The sequence below is a fragment of the Phocoena phocoena genome, chromosome 13 (genome assembly GCF_963924675.1).
Source record: "Phocoena phocoena chromosome 13, mPhoPho1.1, whole genome shotgun sequence".
Taxonomy (NCBI): Eukaryota; Metazoa; Chordata; class Mammalia; order Artiodactyla; family Phocoenidae; genus Phocoena; species Phocoena phocoena.
The window spans coordinates 77958385-77972977 of NC_089231.1; positions in this window are offsets into that span (position 1 = coordinate 77958385).

Consider the following 14593-nt stretch of genomic DNA (forward strand, 5'->3'; position numbering starts at 1 on the left):
TGAAAAAGTTACCACTTATTAAGACACTTTGTGCCAGACCCAATATTAAGTGCTTTTGTGTATTGATTGTCCCACACAATCTTACAATCCATTCTCTACACGGCAGCAAAGTGGCCTTTTTAAGACATAAACTCTAAATCAGATCATGCTAGTCTGTGGCTAAAAACCTTTAAGTGGCTTCCCATTATATTTAGAATGAAATCAAAGTTTCTTGCCCTGGCCTGCCAGGCTCGCCCCCTGTCTACTTCTCCCTAACTGCTCCACTCCCCACTTACGCACTAAGCTCCAGACACAGAAGACCCCTCTCTGGTATAAAGTGCCAAGCTATTGTCTGTCCCAGGACATTTGCTTTTGTTGCTCCCCCAATATTCAACTCATCTCCCCACCCTAACCCTCCACTAGAATGAATGTGCTGGAGAACAGGGACCTTATTTCTTTGATCACTGTTGCATCTTTAGCTCCTACGACAGTAAGAACTCAATAAATGTATGTTCTGTAATTGAAAGAAGTTCAACCCAATGTACTAGGTGTTATTATTCTCATGTAACAGATGAAGAAACTGAAGGTCAGAGTGGTTAATTTGCTCAAAGCCACACTCCATAGCTGGAGGATTCTGTCCATTTTCTCCTTGTCAGCCAGCTGTGCTGAGGTTGCACAGCTACTTCTGGAGGACGAGCATCCTTCGAGGTGCAGTTTTCATCCTTTCACTCTGCAAACAGCCCTGCTTTGCCTCACTTAGTCCTTTATTGCCAGGATCTGTCTGTATAATAAGAAATCCTAGCCTGCGAAACTACCCAGTCTTCCTCTGGCTTTTACTTTATGTTTTTCTTTGATCATAAAAATGAGTACTGTAGACAGACTGGAAAGAATAGAAAAAATATATAAAGAAGCTGGGGGGAAGAAACCACTCGTGACTTCACGACCCAGAGGCAAATGGGTTAATGCTTTGGTTTCTTGACTGCCAATCTTTTCCATGGTCTTTATAACAAAGTTGATCTCATCTCTGCATGTAATTTTGTGCCCTGCTTCTATCCCTTAATGCTCTATCTTCAGAGTGTTCTCAAGGCATTAAGAAGTTTTCATAAGCATTAAAGCTAATGGTTGCATAATATTCCTTCACTTGGGTACACCCAGTTTACTCAACGAGGTTTCTTTTATTTGAGGGGGAATTCCCTTTTCTCATCTGGCAAGTCCGTAAGCCCCAAACAGGGCTTACATGTAAGGAGGCACACATTACAATTACGACTTAAATATAAAGAGATGCTTGGACAATTATGTTTCCCTTTTGAGATCAGAAAAAGGCATGTTTGTATTCCATCAGAATAATTATTGCTATTATTATAATAATATAATATTATTGTTATTATTATATTATAATAATTATTTTACTATTTCCTGAGATTTCATGGTATACAAAACCTGTGGATACTCCAGAGAAAATCCTTAATTATACCTAAACGTCTTCACCCAAAACAAATGTTTTGGGCTGTGTTGACTCCCAGCAAATCCCCTATTTGTCACCAATACCTTCTCAGCCACCAATTCTTCCTGCCGTACAGCAGCTGCCACTGCAACCAGGAGGTAGCGTAAAAAAGGGCCAGGAGTCTGGAGGCTGGAAACCAAGGTTCAAGGTCCAGCTTCGGGGCCTAACCACATGCCCTTGGTCATGTCAGTTCTCCTCTTTCCTGCAGAATGAGGATCACAGTCCTTGCTTCAGAGAACTGTGAAGGTCAAATGAGGGATCGGATGGGGAGGGTGTGTAGTAAACTCAAAAGAGCCATGAAGTTGTTTGGAATGCTTATGATCCAGTGAGTTATGACCACAGTGTCTATTTAAAAAGACTTAAAGGTCAGCAGAGCCAATGTTCTCCAGCCCAAATCTTTTAAAGGCTGGCTCTTGTTAAAGACTATATATCAATATATAAACCGGATTAGCGGGTCCTCTGCTTGTGATAGATTCATGGGGATTTGAAAGAGTGGCTGTAGCAGGCTTTGCTGGTTGTCTACCCAGTATCCATGTCCTACTTTGCTCTGTCCTAACAAAAGCTCTGTTTGGGTCAGGCATTTGCCAATTCCCCATTCAGCACGTGACTCAGGGCAAACTGACTCCACCCCCAGCTGCAGGGGTGGGCCTGATTGGTCAAAGAATAATCCCTCCTCTTACTAGTGATTGGTTCTGCAGAGGCCATGTGACCCCACTCTGGTGACTGAGACAGTGGGCACGTGTGAGACACGTGAGGGAAGATCTCCTTGCTCCTAACAAAGTGTCACAGGAAAGGAGAGTCTTTCCCTCTGGATGCCCCACCTTGAACTCTGGCCACCATCTTGCTATCAGGCTGGGGGATGAAGGCAACATGGAAAGGTGGAAGAGTGGCCAGAGGATGATGGTGGATGTGGTAATAATAACAACAGTAATAGCAGCAAACATTTATTGAGCATTTAGGGCTTGCCAGGTACTATTCTAAATGTATTATGTACTTCAGCTTAGAGGGGTGACCATACCTATTTTGGTGGCCCGTGAACTAAGAATGGTTTTTACATTTTGTAATGGTTAAAGAAAAATCAAAACAACAGTATTTCACAACACATGAAAATTATATAAAATTCAACTTTTAGTGTCCATAAATAAAATTTCATTGGAACACAGCCATGCCCACTCATTTATCTGGTGTCTACAGCTGCTTTCATGCTACAAGAGCAGAGTTGAGCGGTTGGACAGAAACTACCAACTACCTTGCCAAGAGCAAAGCCTAAAATATTTACTACCTGGTCCTTTATGAAGTTTGCCTTGCCTTGCTTTAGCAGAGACGACAGCCCTATGAGTTGGTGTACTATTACTATCCTGTTTTTAACAGATGAGAAAACTGAGGCTCAGAGAGGTTAAGTAATTTGCCCAGGGTCACACAGCTATTACGAGGTAGACTTGAGATTCACTACCAAAACGTCTGGCTCCAGAGTCAGTGTTCTTAAGCACTTTGGGAAGAACCTGAATTCCCAGTGAGACTGTTGAGATGCTGAGTCGACCAACCCCAAACCTGCCTGTTTCTGTTCTCTGCAGGTGAAAACCTCCTAGCTAATGCCATGAGAAAGCACCTTAAAGAGGTAAGAGCAGAAAGGGAAGGTAGGCTATCAGCTTCTTGGACCAACTGCTTTCTTTCCTCGGTCAAGAGAATAAAAGCTTTCCTTCTCCAGACAGTTCAAGCCTCCTCAAGTTCTTCCCTTTAAAAGGGATTATGAAGGATTTCTATTTGAGAATCGCTGCTGCTTTTGGCAATCTGCAATATTAGCCTGATGAGGAATTACACTCACTAATAAAGCATCTCAAGTTGGGTTGAGTCTAATTGTTGCAAGTGTTGGTTGTAATAGCTTGTCGCAGGGACTTCTGTGCCGGCGCATCCCTCGCTTGGCTACAGCCCATGTGGAAAATCAATTTCCTCTAAATGTTTGAAGAATGGCACAGAAGGACCTGATTTCTTTTCCCTCTGCTGGAATCAATCTGAAGACAGTGAGCCTATAAAATGAATGAAAATAGCTACAGTTGCAAAATGCAGGGTAGAACGCTGAGCTGAGCAAAGCCTGATCACAAGCTCTAAGTTCTAGACTTTTTGTCCTAAGGCCACAGACAGTATACATCTGTGTCCCAAACTGACGTGATCTTGAAAAGTCACAGAACAGAAAGGATCTGACTTCAACCCAGCAATTTCACTTCTAGGAATCTCTCCCACTGAAAAACTCCCATGAGTAAGCAAGAATATATGAACAGGGTATTCCTCACAACCTGGTTTGTGAGGGTGAAAGATAATTTGTCCGACAAGAGGAGAGTGGTTAAATAAATGGTGATGTTTCCAGGCTATGTAGCCATTAAGAAGAAACAGATAAATCTGTATGTATTCATGTGGAAAGATTTTTGTGATATGGTATTGAGTGAAAAAAAGCAAACTGCAGACCAATATATATAGTATAAGTTTGTTTTTGTTAAAAGAAAAAAAAAAAAAGCCTATTCAGGGCTTCCCTGGTGGCGCAGTGGTTGGGAGTCCACCTGCTGATGCAGGGGACGCGGGGTCGTGCCCTGGTCCGGGAGGATCCCACATGCCGCAGAGCGGCTGGGCCCGTGAGCCATGGCCGGCCGGCGTGTCCAGAGCCTGTGCTCCGCAACGGGAGAGGCTGCAGTGGTGAGAGGCCCGCGTACCGCCAAAAAAAAAAAAAAAAAAAGCCTATTCAACGATGCACACATTTATATGTAGACGATTCTACCTGAGTAGAGAAAGGCCTGAAAGGATATACACGTGGTTGTAGATGGTGGTGGCTAAACCTAGAAGTGGGAATAGTGAAGATGAGAGGGAAAACATCCCTTCCATAGGTTTAGAATTTTTACAGCAAGGGTATATGACTTTGGCAATGGTAAAGGAAATAAAGAATTGGCTTTCCTGCATGTCTGAATGGTACTGTCCTTACCACCATTTCTGAGAGTGCAGAGAATCAGGCCTCTATTCCACAGTGCTTACCATCCAATCAAGCCACAGATGCAAGTCTGTTACACAGCCTAATCTGACAGGTTGCAGCTCTTCTTAGCCTAGAGTTGTCACAAAGAGACTTCAGCCTTAGCTATCTGCGTACCAAATCAGAACCACACCAAAATGTCCTGCTACCAAGGCCAGGATTTAAAAAGATGTACTTTAAAAATTTGTGGCAAAAAAATATATAACATAAAACGTACCATTTTAACCATTTTCAAGTGTACAATTCAGTGGCATTGTGTACTTTCACAGTGTTAAGCAACCACCAGCACTGTGTGGTTCTAGAATTTTCTCATCACTCCAAAAGAAATCCTCATACACATTAACAGTCACTCTTCATCCCCCTCTCTGCAGCCCCTCTTAAACCACTAACCTGCTTTCTGTCACTATGGATTTGCCTATTCCAGACATTTCATACACATGGAATCACACCACACGTGGCCTTTTTGACTGGCTCCTTTGGCATAACATAACGTTTTCAAGGTTCATCCATGTTGTAGCAGGTATCAGTACTTCATTCTTTTTTATGGCTAATATTCCATTGTATGGATAGACCACAATTCATGTATTCATCAGTTGATCGACATTTTGGATGTTTTTGTCTTTTAGATATTATGAATAACGCTGCGAACATTCCCATACATATTTTGGTTGAGCACCTGTTTTCTACTCTTTTGGGTATATACGTAGGAATGGAATTGTGGGGTGATGTGTTTAACCTTATCAAGATTTGCTTTTAAAATCTCAGAAGGCTGGTCTCCTGACCATAGAGGACATAGCTTGAGTGGGAAAAACTTCCCCTAAGTTTCTCTATCATGTCCCCCAAGTCTAGGAGGGTAAGTACATAGATGAAGATAATTACTATGTAATTACCTTACCTATGCTTTAAACTCCATCTGCTAAGATCTCACTTTTAGAATATCCCAACTATCACTATGACATGAGCAACCAGGGAACTGTTATTCAAAGTACACTAATCAAACGGTTAACCCAGGATTTGTCATGTAAGTTTCACTTTCCGTTACACTTGTGGAAATTTAACAATTCTGACTATGACTAAGTACAGTCGCACTAACTTTGAATTGTCCAAATACCAGACCAGGTGAGCAGGGTCTTGAAATGGGCTTTTGCTGAGTGGTAGCTTGCAATAATCAGCGTATCTTAAGGTGGGCTTAACTTGGGATCAGTAAAACCGTAGTAGTTAAATTGCTTTGGGACAGTAGGACCTGGATTCAAGTCCCAACTCTGCCGTCAACTAACTTACCTTGGGGAAGTCACTTAACCCCTCTGAGTCCCCCAGTTCCATCCTCTGTAATATGGTTATAGGACATACTTCATGGCTCATTCGACAAACATTTATTACATCAGTACACCCACTGTGCAACACATACTGTTAACCAGCACTGACTAAAACAGAAAGAGGTCCCTGGCCTTGTGGGGAGAGACAAAAAATAAACATAACAATAAGTAATTATGAAGTAGTTCGATGGTGATACATTTTATGAGGAAAACAGTAGACCAGGAGAGCTGAGGGAAGGTCTGCATTTTAAATGGTGGGATCAGCATAAGCCCCACTGAGAAGGTGACTTTTGAACAAAGCCTTGAAGAAAGAAGGAGGATGAGTCATGTGGCTATCTGGGAGGAAGAGGAACAGGTCGTGCAAAGGCCCTGAGGCACGAGCATTCTGCCATGCTCACAGAAAGCAGAGGAAACTGGTGTGCCGGGCCGAGCGTGCATTTGGGGGAGAAGAGAAGGAGCTGATTCTGTGGGCCATGCTGAGGACTTTGGATTTTACTCTGAGAGAGATAACAAGCCCTGGTAGGTTTTTGACCTGAGCTGACTTCTATCTCAAAGGCATCATTGAATCTGCTATGTTGAAAGTAGACCACAGACAGACAGGGGCAGCAGTGGGCAGACCAGTTAGGCACATACTGCAGTCATGCAGGTGAGAGGAGATGGGGGCTTGGACCAGGGTGCTGGCACGGAGGTGGTGAGAAATGCCAGGTTCTGAATACATTCTGAAGGCAGAGCCAACACAATTGCCTACTGGGAGGATTAAATAAAATAATGCAGGCAAAATTCTCATCACAGAGCCTGCATGCAGTTAATACAAAATAATGGTAGTCACCGTTGTCATCAAGGTGGGCAAGAGAGAATGTATTCAGTTTCCTGTGTGATTTGCAGTGAGTCATAAGGCCACCAAAGGTAACAAGACTTTAACATAATGAAGACAAGGGCTTCTGCACCTTCCAGAGAACTGGGAAGCCCAAAGCAGCAAAACCACATCATTTAGGCCAAAACAGAGATTTTAGGGGCAAGCTTTTCAGATAATTGCAAAAGCTTCCTTCTCATAGTGTGTGGAAGGCAACATCCGTTGGGAGAAGTGTTTGTTTCGAGATTCCCTGGCTTTGGAAATATTTACTTGCAATATCATTGCAGCCCAGGTATTTATTTTGCGGTTTTTGATTGAATGCCTAACTCCAGAATTCCTTATAAGAAGAAGAACCAATCGTCAAGAGTCAACTGGATTCCTTGCCACTTACCTTCTCTTCATTCCAAATCCCAGAGATGAGACAAGAGCTCGTTTCTGAGGCTGATACAGATGGATTTTTCCAAGGGGGATGCCAGCATCACTCCTTGAGCCTCTGGTAATTATGCCCCCTGGAAGCCCTCTGCCAACCTCTTCCCATCAGACGTCTGGCCCCAGCAGGGAGAAACAGGGACCAAGGCGCTTACTTTGGTTTTGACATCAGCAAAGGAAGGCTGATGAAATTCATCATGAGAGCAAATAAAACCTACCAAACCGTATCTCTCTTCGTTGTATCACCTGCATTTCTAGAGCTGGCAAAGGTCTCACTTCCCTTTCTTTTTTCATTTTGCTCTGGATTAAGGTGTGATTTTTTTTTTTACAGTTGATTAGAAGATAATAATGCCGGCGAGCTTATTGTTAATTGTTTGTATCCGTACTTAATACTTATAAGTGTGCTCAGTTCTTGTGAGCTAATATTTGGATTGTCAGATGCATTAGTCATTGTAATTAATTGAGCCCATGTACATTTACTGGTGCCGTGGGGAGAGTTATAGGAACAGCAGCAGATATGAAAGGTCTCCACCACCTGCGCTTATCCCTAGAAAGAGAACTTTGGGGGATTGGATCCTTCGGGTGACATTCATTCTTCACCCGACCCCTTTCCTCACTCCTCCCGAGACGGTCTTCTCTGTAAGACCCTCTACATCCTCTCTCTCGTGGCTCCCTGTTAATTTCTATTGTACCACCAGGCCCACCTGCATAATAAAAACATGGATCCCCTTGGTCAAAAATTATGTGGGATTTCAAGATGGTGACAGCAGAGTATTAAATGCAACGTGGGGCCCTGTGACTGCTTAGGTCACCTGCCGGTGAAGCCAGTTCTGCATACCACAAGTGCCTTTTGCCTTTTCCCCAAAGGCATCTCCCCACCAGAAAGCATCCCATCCCTCTTCTCTACAGCTGGAACAGTGTGTGGCATCCAAGAGGGGCTCAAGAAATGAGCAAAAGAATTTTCCAAATGCAAGCCTGAAAAATGCAGAGCGTCATCATGGAGCTCCCCTGTCCTCCTGTGGACGGGACAGAGGGAAACTTCTGGAGGAACAGAAATGCTCTATATCGATGTAGGGGTGGTGGTCACGGGGCATAAACACTTGTCAAAACTCATCAAACTAGACTTCAGAGGACTGCGTTTCACTGAGTATCACTGCACATCAAATAAGAAATAGCCTACACAGCCCCAAGAGCTCCACATTAACCTCAGGATAGTCTGTTTTTGTTATATGTCACACAAGGTCCTTCCCCAGGGGTCCAGTCATAGTTTTCCAGTCTCACCTCCAGCACTTCTGTGGCTCCCTATTTTTCAGCTGTGCTGGCTGCAGCGTGCCCCACCTCTATGCCTCCTTACTCACCTGCTTCCCGGCCGCCCAGGGGTAAAAAATCAAATATTAATAACCGGCGGGGCATCAGCACTACCTGGAAAGGACTAAGGAGCTGGACTGGAGTCCTGGAGCTTCCTGCTGTACCGGGTGTTAACCCTTCCATTTCCACATTACGGGGAAGCGGCTGGAGTCCCAGGGGAGAGAGGGTGGGGAGGGAGGCACGCAGTGGGCTGCAGGCACTAACTATTTACCAATCAATACAGAGGTAATCAAACACGTGACCTGGCATCGCCAGATTCGTATATGCTTCCCGATATTCAACCCACCACCTAAAATGCGGGCCAGTCCTTCCTTCTCTGGCTGACACTTTCCTCCTCATCCTTCAAATCTCAGCTTAAGGGTCTTCTCCTCCAGGAAGCCTTCCCTGACCCCATCTTCTCTCTTGATCTCTCCTTGCATATCTCCATAATAGCATCTACCACACTGTCCTAGATGAACTGACATCTGTCTTCTCCAGTTCTTTAAGGCTGAGCAGGTGTCTTCCTATTCCCATAGGCCAGCAAGGTGCCAGACCCACAGAGACCGGGGTGCACACATGAGTGAAAGGGTTTTCTTTTGGCTTTCCTGGCACGTGTTGCAGACACAGATACACACGTGTGAAGGGATGTGTGAACGAATGAATGATTGAATGTCCTCTTTACCTTATCTATAGTTCCTTTAATTGAGGCAGTGGGGAGACTTGGTATATGGGTTTGGTGAGGGGGTATTGCAGCAGCTAAGATCTCAGACTCTGGACTCAGGCAACCTGGAGAGATTCTAGCACTTGCCGGTTGGCATGCTCAGGCAAGAGACTTGACCTCCCTGACCAGGTCAGTATTGAACTGGCTTCACAGGGCTGTTGAGAGGCTCAAAGGAGACAATATATGCAAAACACTTAGCCATCAGCAGCTCTGACTGAAAGAGAAGTTGGATCTTGCTCACCAGGGAGCCTGAATCGGTAGATGTGGTCACCGGATGACAGGAAGAGAAGTCATCTGCCATTCGCAGCCATCCTCAAATAGGCAGCTCTGACTTCTGTCTTCCATGGTCTACCTCATCTCCTGCATCAGATGATTGCACAACAAAGGTGAAAATTTCTCTGCAATAAGAATATAACTATTGGCAGATGTCACTGAACAGAAATCTGGAAGACAATAAAAATGGGCATTTTCTCGTTGGCCTCCACCTTCTTGCTTCTCTGTAGGAAGACTCCAATTTCAGCCCAGAGAGAGAAGACAGTGGTCCTCAATCACAAAAATCAAGAGAGAAACCAACGCACTGATTGCCTTCCCAATCAAACGCCTTGTTTTCTGCCTTTATGGATATTCTGCCCAAGAATAACTCTTGGCTAAACATGGCATAAATTGTCCCATTGCCCCCATACTTCCACCTCCTTCCAAACCACGGTCTCCCAACCAAGTCCTGAATTTCCAAGAAAAGGCAGTTTTGTATCCTGCCTGAGAACTCAGACTACAGAATCAGATTGGAGTTCCAATCCTACCCTTACCAGTTCCTGGCTGTGAGATACTGGACAAGGCTCTTAACTTGTCATAGTTTTATTTTCCTATGCTGTCTGGCAAGGAAAGAACAATGTCTATATGGCAGAGTTTCTGTGAGGACTAAGTGGCAGAACTTGGTGAGATTCCATGAAGCGTTGGTTATTATACTTATTGTTTTTTAAAAAAAAGAGGATATTTCAATCTTCCCTGGTGGTCCAGTGCTAAAGAATCTGCCTTACAATGCAGGGGATGCAGGTTCGATCCCTGGTCAGGGAACTAAGATCCCACATGCTGCCGGCCAACTAAGCCCACGTGCCACAACTACTAAGCTCGTACGCCTCAACTAGAGCCCACGTGCCACACACTACAGAGCCCACACGCTCTAGAACCTGCAGGCCACAACTAGAGAGCCCACGTGCCCTGGAGCCTCCGCACCACAACTGGAGAGAGAAAACCTGCACGCCACAACTAGAGAGGAGTTCACGCACCCCAAGTAAGAACCCACACGCCACAAAGAAAGATCCCACGTGCCACACCTAAGACCAATGCAGCCAAAAATAAAGTAAATAAATAAATCTTTTTTTAAAAAAGGATACGGAATGGCAAAAATACTTAAAAATTTTATAATATACCCTGCAGACCTGCAAAATCGGGAAGACCCTCACTGCATAAATCATCTCATCATCTCCCGACGTGGTAGACTGAAAAATGTCCCCTCATGCCCCCGCCAAGATTTAGAGTCAAATCCCTGGAACCTGGGAATGTGATCTTATTGGAAAAAGGATCTTTGCAGATGTAATTAAGTTAAGCGTCTTGGGATAAGAAGGGACCCTAAGTCCAATTCAAGTGTCCTTAGAAGAGAAGAGAAAGGGAGGAGACATATGAAGGCCATGTGAAGACAGAGGCAGAGATTGGAGTGATGGAGCCACAAGCCAAAGAATGCCGGCAACCACTCAAAAACAAGGAAGGATCCTCCCCTAGAGCCTTCAGAGGGAGCATGGCCCTGCCAACACCTTCATTTCTGGCCTCCCCCCAGAATTGCGAGCAAATATACTTCTATTGTTTTAAGCACGCAGTTTGTGATCATCTGTTACAGCCGCCCAGAAAACTAACACATCCTATGGCATCCTTAATGGGGAATGCAATACCTTGCCTCACAGGGCGGTTCTGAGGATGAAGAAGAGTGATTCTGCCGGTTTCCTGCCTTGAGCTGTTTGGGTAGAAGCCAGCATGGGGCCCTTACAGCCTGATATTGAGAACAGACAGACTTGGGTTCAAATTCCAGCTTCCCTTTTAACCACTGTGCGATCTTGGACAGGTGACTCAACCTCTCTGAACTTTAGTTTCTTCATATATAAAATAGGAGTAGCAATATCCGTATCTCATGAGGTAATGGGATGATTCAGAAAAGACATCTGATGCGCCCAGTATGCAGAAAATGCGATGATGACTCCTGGGGAGAAATCCACCTAGCTTCCATCTAGGCAAGATGCTAATGTGGTTATGGGGTGCGCACAAAGCTAAACAGCATGAGCGGGGTGACCCTGTGGCCGTTCCTGGTTGGCATGGCCAGAAGGAAGGGCCTGGCTGTCTCGAGGTGCCTCGTGAGGTGCCCACACTCAGGCCTCCTGCTTTGTTGTTCCTGCTGAAATCAAAGGGGACAGAAAGCCTTGAAAGTCAGCCCTGTGCTCCCAAAGCGTCGCCCTGTGTCTGCCAGGAACCTTCTAAAGGCAGCGACTTCTAAACAAGCAACATTGACTCCACGGCCATTCCTGATCCTGCTTCCTGAGTAGGTCTGTGTTCAGAAGGCCCCGCCATCCATGACCCTCCTACTTACTGCCTAGAAGGGGCACATCCTTCCCACTCAGTTAAAAGGCCATTTTTCCAGTGAGAGCAGGTCATATTTCAAACTGCATTGCCAAGGTATCGGGAGCCAGTAAAAGGGGGCATTTAACACCGTATTTATTTTGACTGGCAAAACAGGTCATGGCTGTAAAAGAAACAGCTCTTGAGAACGAGGCAGCCTCGCCGACTCTGGGCTCACTCTTTCTACCCACACACACACTGTTTAAAGCATTCCAGCGCTGCTGCCAACTTTCCTGGCAGAGCTCTTATTTCTTTACATGTATGTTGCATTCCATCTGTTTAATGTGCTCTCTGTGCCATTCGTGGATTTTGGCAAAGGGCTGGCGAGGTGGCATGGCATGCTGAGGCTTGTTCTAAGCGAAACAGGGCATGAGGCAGAGGGAGGTTGGAGGCCGATGAAAGGGTCCCATTTCCCCTTTGGTTCAGGGGGGCCCGGAGTTGCAAAGACAGAAGGGGAACCGCGAGCAGTTTTTCTCCAGATGTGGCTGAATCCTGTGTGTGCCACTCCTGCAGCTCACGCTTCGGGGGATTTGGGGCTGTACTTTTACAGTTTCTGATACATGGTCAGGAACATTAAAGTGATAGAGAAAGGTAACAGGGGGGAAATCGACTCATACTCGTGAATCTGGGGTTTCCCTAGAAACCTTCTAAGGCGAAGGCCAGAAAATGCCAACACTTGGATCTGATAGGCCCAAGGCCTAAAGAAAACTGGACTCAATCTTTACATTATTCTCAAGAACCATTAAGTACTTGGTTGGAGAAGCTGAGGCGACATGCTGTGATTTGGATCCTATTTCATCTACTTGGAAGACAGGAAAGCCAGGTTTATGCACCGCCAAAACATCTGGTGAATTCAGTTAAAAAGAAAGCGCGCCACTCCAGTTGGGGGCTGGGGGGTGCAGGTGGGGACAAAACCCTTTAGGAACAGTTGTTGGGTATTGTGTGACCAAGACCATTCTGCCAATTGACTCAAATATTCACTTTTCCATCGGTTCCTGTTGAAGGGTTGAGCTCTTCAGAATGGGGAAACAAAGGCTCTGCCACAAAGATTCTAGGGTTAAAAGACACAGAAAGGTTCTCACCTTATGAAAAAGTTCGAGTGCACATTGTTTTTTGAGTCCAGCCAAGAGTGTGAACAGAATCCCCCTGTTAAGAAATGGAATTACTCACCTGAATCCGGAGAGATGACATGGTACAGGAAAAAATAAGATACAGCCTCCTAATAAGAAACAGCCACATGTGGAATAAAATTAGTGTGAGTTGTGTAATCCCAGTTGGCCAGTTGTAAGAACAGGGAGGGGAAAAGAGGATGGGGAACATGTTTCAGATGTGATTCAACAGGTCCTGGAGCCCGTCCTGACCCTCTGGGTTGGAATTTCTGACTCCCTTCTCTGCCTTGACTCAGAATAGAAAACCGTATCCTGACCGCGCGTTTCTTTTTATAGAATTAAACTTTCTTGCCAACTTCCTCCAGAGCACAAGATCATCCCTCGTCGGCTCTAAACAATACGCCAATCATCAGATGGAAGTGAGGGGGAGCCACTGACCTGTTTGCACCAAACATAACCCAGGCCCCGAGCAGAAGACAAACAACGGGAACAGAGCTTGGCTTTCGTAGCCGGCCTGGTAAATACAACATGTCCTTACAGGTTGGAAAACAGTCTGGCTCATCTTTGTACTTTCTCTTCTTTCTCCCACTTCTTCTAACTTGGATCTCATCATTCGGCTTTGACGGGGGCCAAGTTCACATTTGCCAGATACCGAGTGGATAATGGATGGTTTGTAAGATTAGTAATAGGCTAGGGATGAGGAGTAAAGCAGCCAAGGGTTTACTGTCTGTGCGCATTGAAATGACTTCTCTTGATCCCGATTTCCCACCCAGCCCTGGGAGGCTGGCCACGTGCTGATGGGAATCAGGGGGGATGGGAACAGAATGCTTTAGTTCCCATCCGTTTGTCGCCATATTTGCACTGGCAGCAAGAGCTCCAGGATACCCGCTTGCCCTGGCAAATCGGTTAGCAGGGGTGATTTCATTTCTTGGGTGTAAGATATACTGGGGCTTGGAAGTCCAAAGGGGACGTTAATAGAACGCAAAGTGTTTAGTAGTCCCTCATTAAAAATTGATTTTGTTTTCAACGCTTTGAGGACGGAACAGTGAAGTTGGAAACTGTGCTTGTAATTGGGAGCAGGTCTCCTGCCAGATTCTAACAGCTTCAAGGGATATCCAGTTTTAGGTTTACAATACTACATTCTGGCTCATTGAAATTGCATCTAAACGTTGCCAGAATGTGTCATAAACTACAAAATCTGTACTGAGATATATCGACATAATGGCTCTGTAGCCTTAAGTCAGAGGGCTTGGGGAGCAGCATTTGTTCTCAGCAGGATCACTCTTGCTTTGTCTCCCAGAAGACTTGGGGCACCTGGGACAATGATCATTCATGGGATTCCAACCCTGGTCTGACCAGTTCGCTCAGCTACTTAGGACACCATGCTAAAGGACTCTAGACACAAAGCGTCTTCTTTCAGATCCTCCATTGACCAAGCTCTCTCCTGCCTCTGAGCCTTTGCGCGTGACATTCCCCCTGCCAGGAACCCTATTCTCCTGGCTGATTCCTAATCTATCCCTCAATTTACAGGCTGATTTTTCATGGACGGCTTCCCTGACCCCTCAGACTGGGCTCCTTGGTAGCTGTTTTAGTCCATTTGGGCAGCTGTAACAAAAATGCCGTAGACTGGGTGTCTTAAACAATAGACATTTATT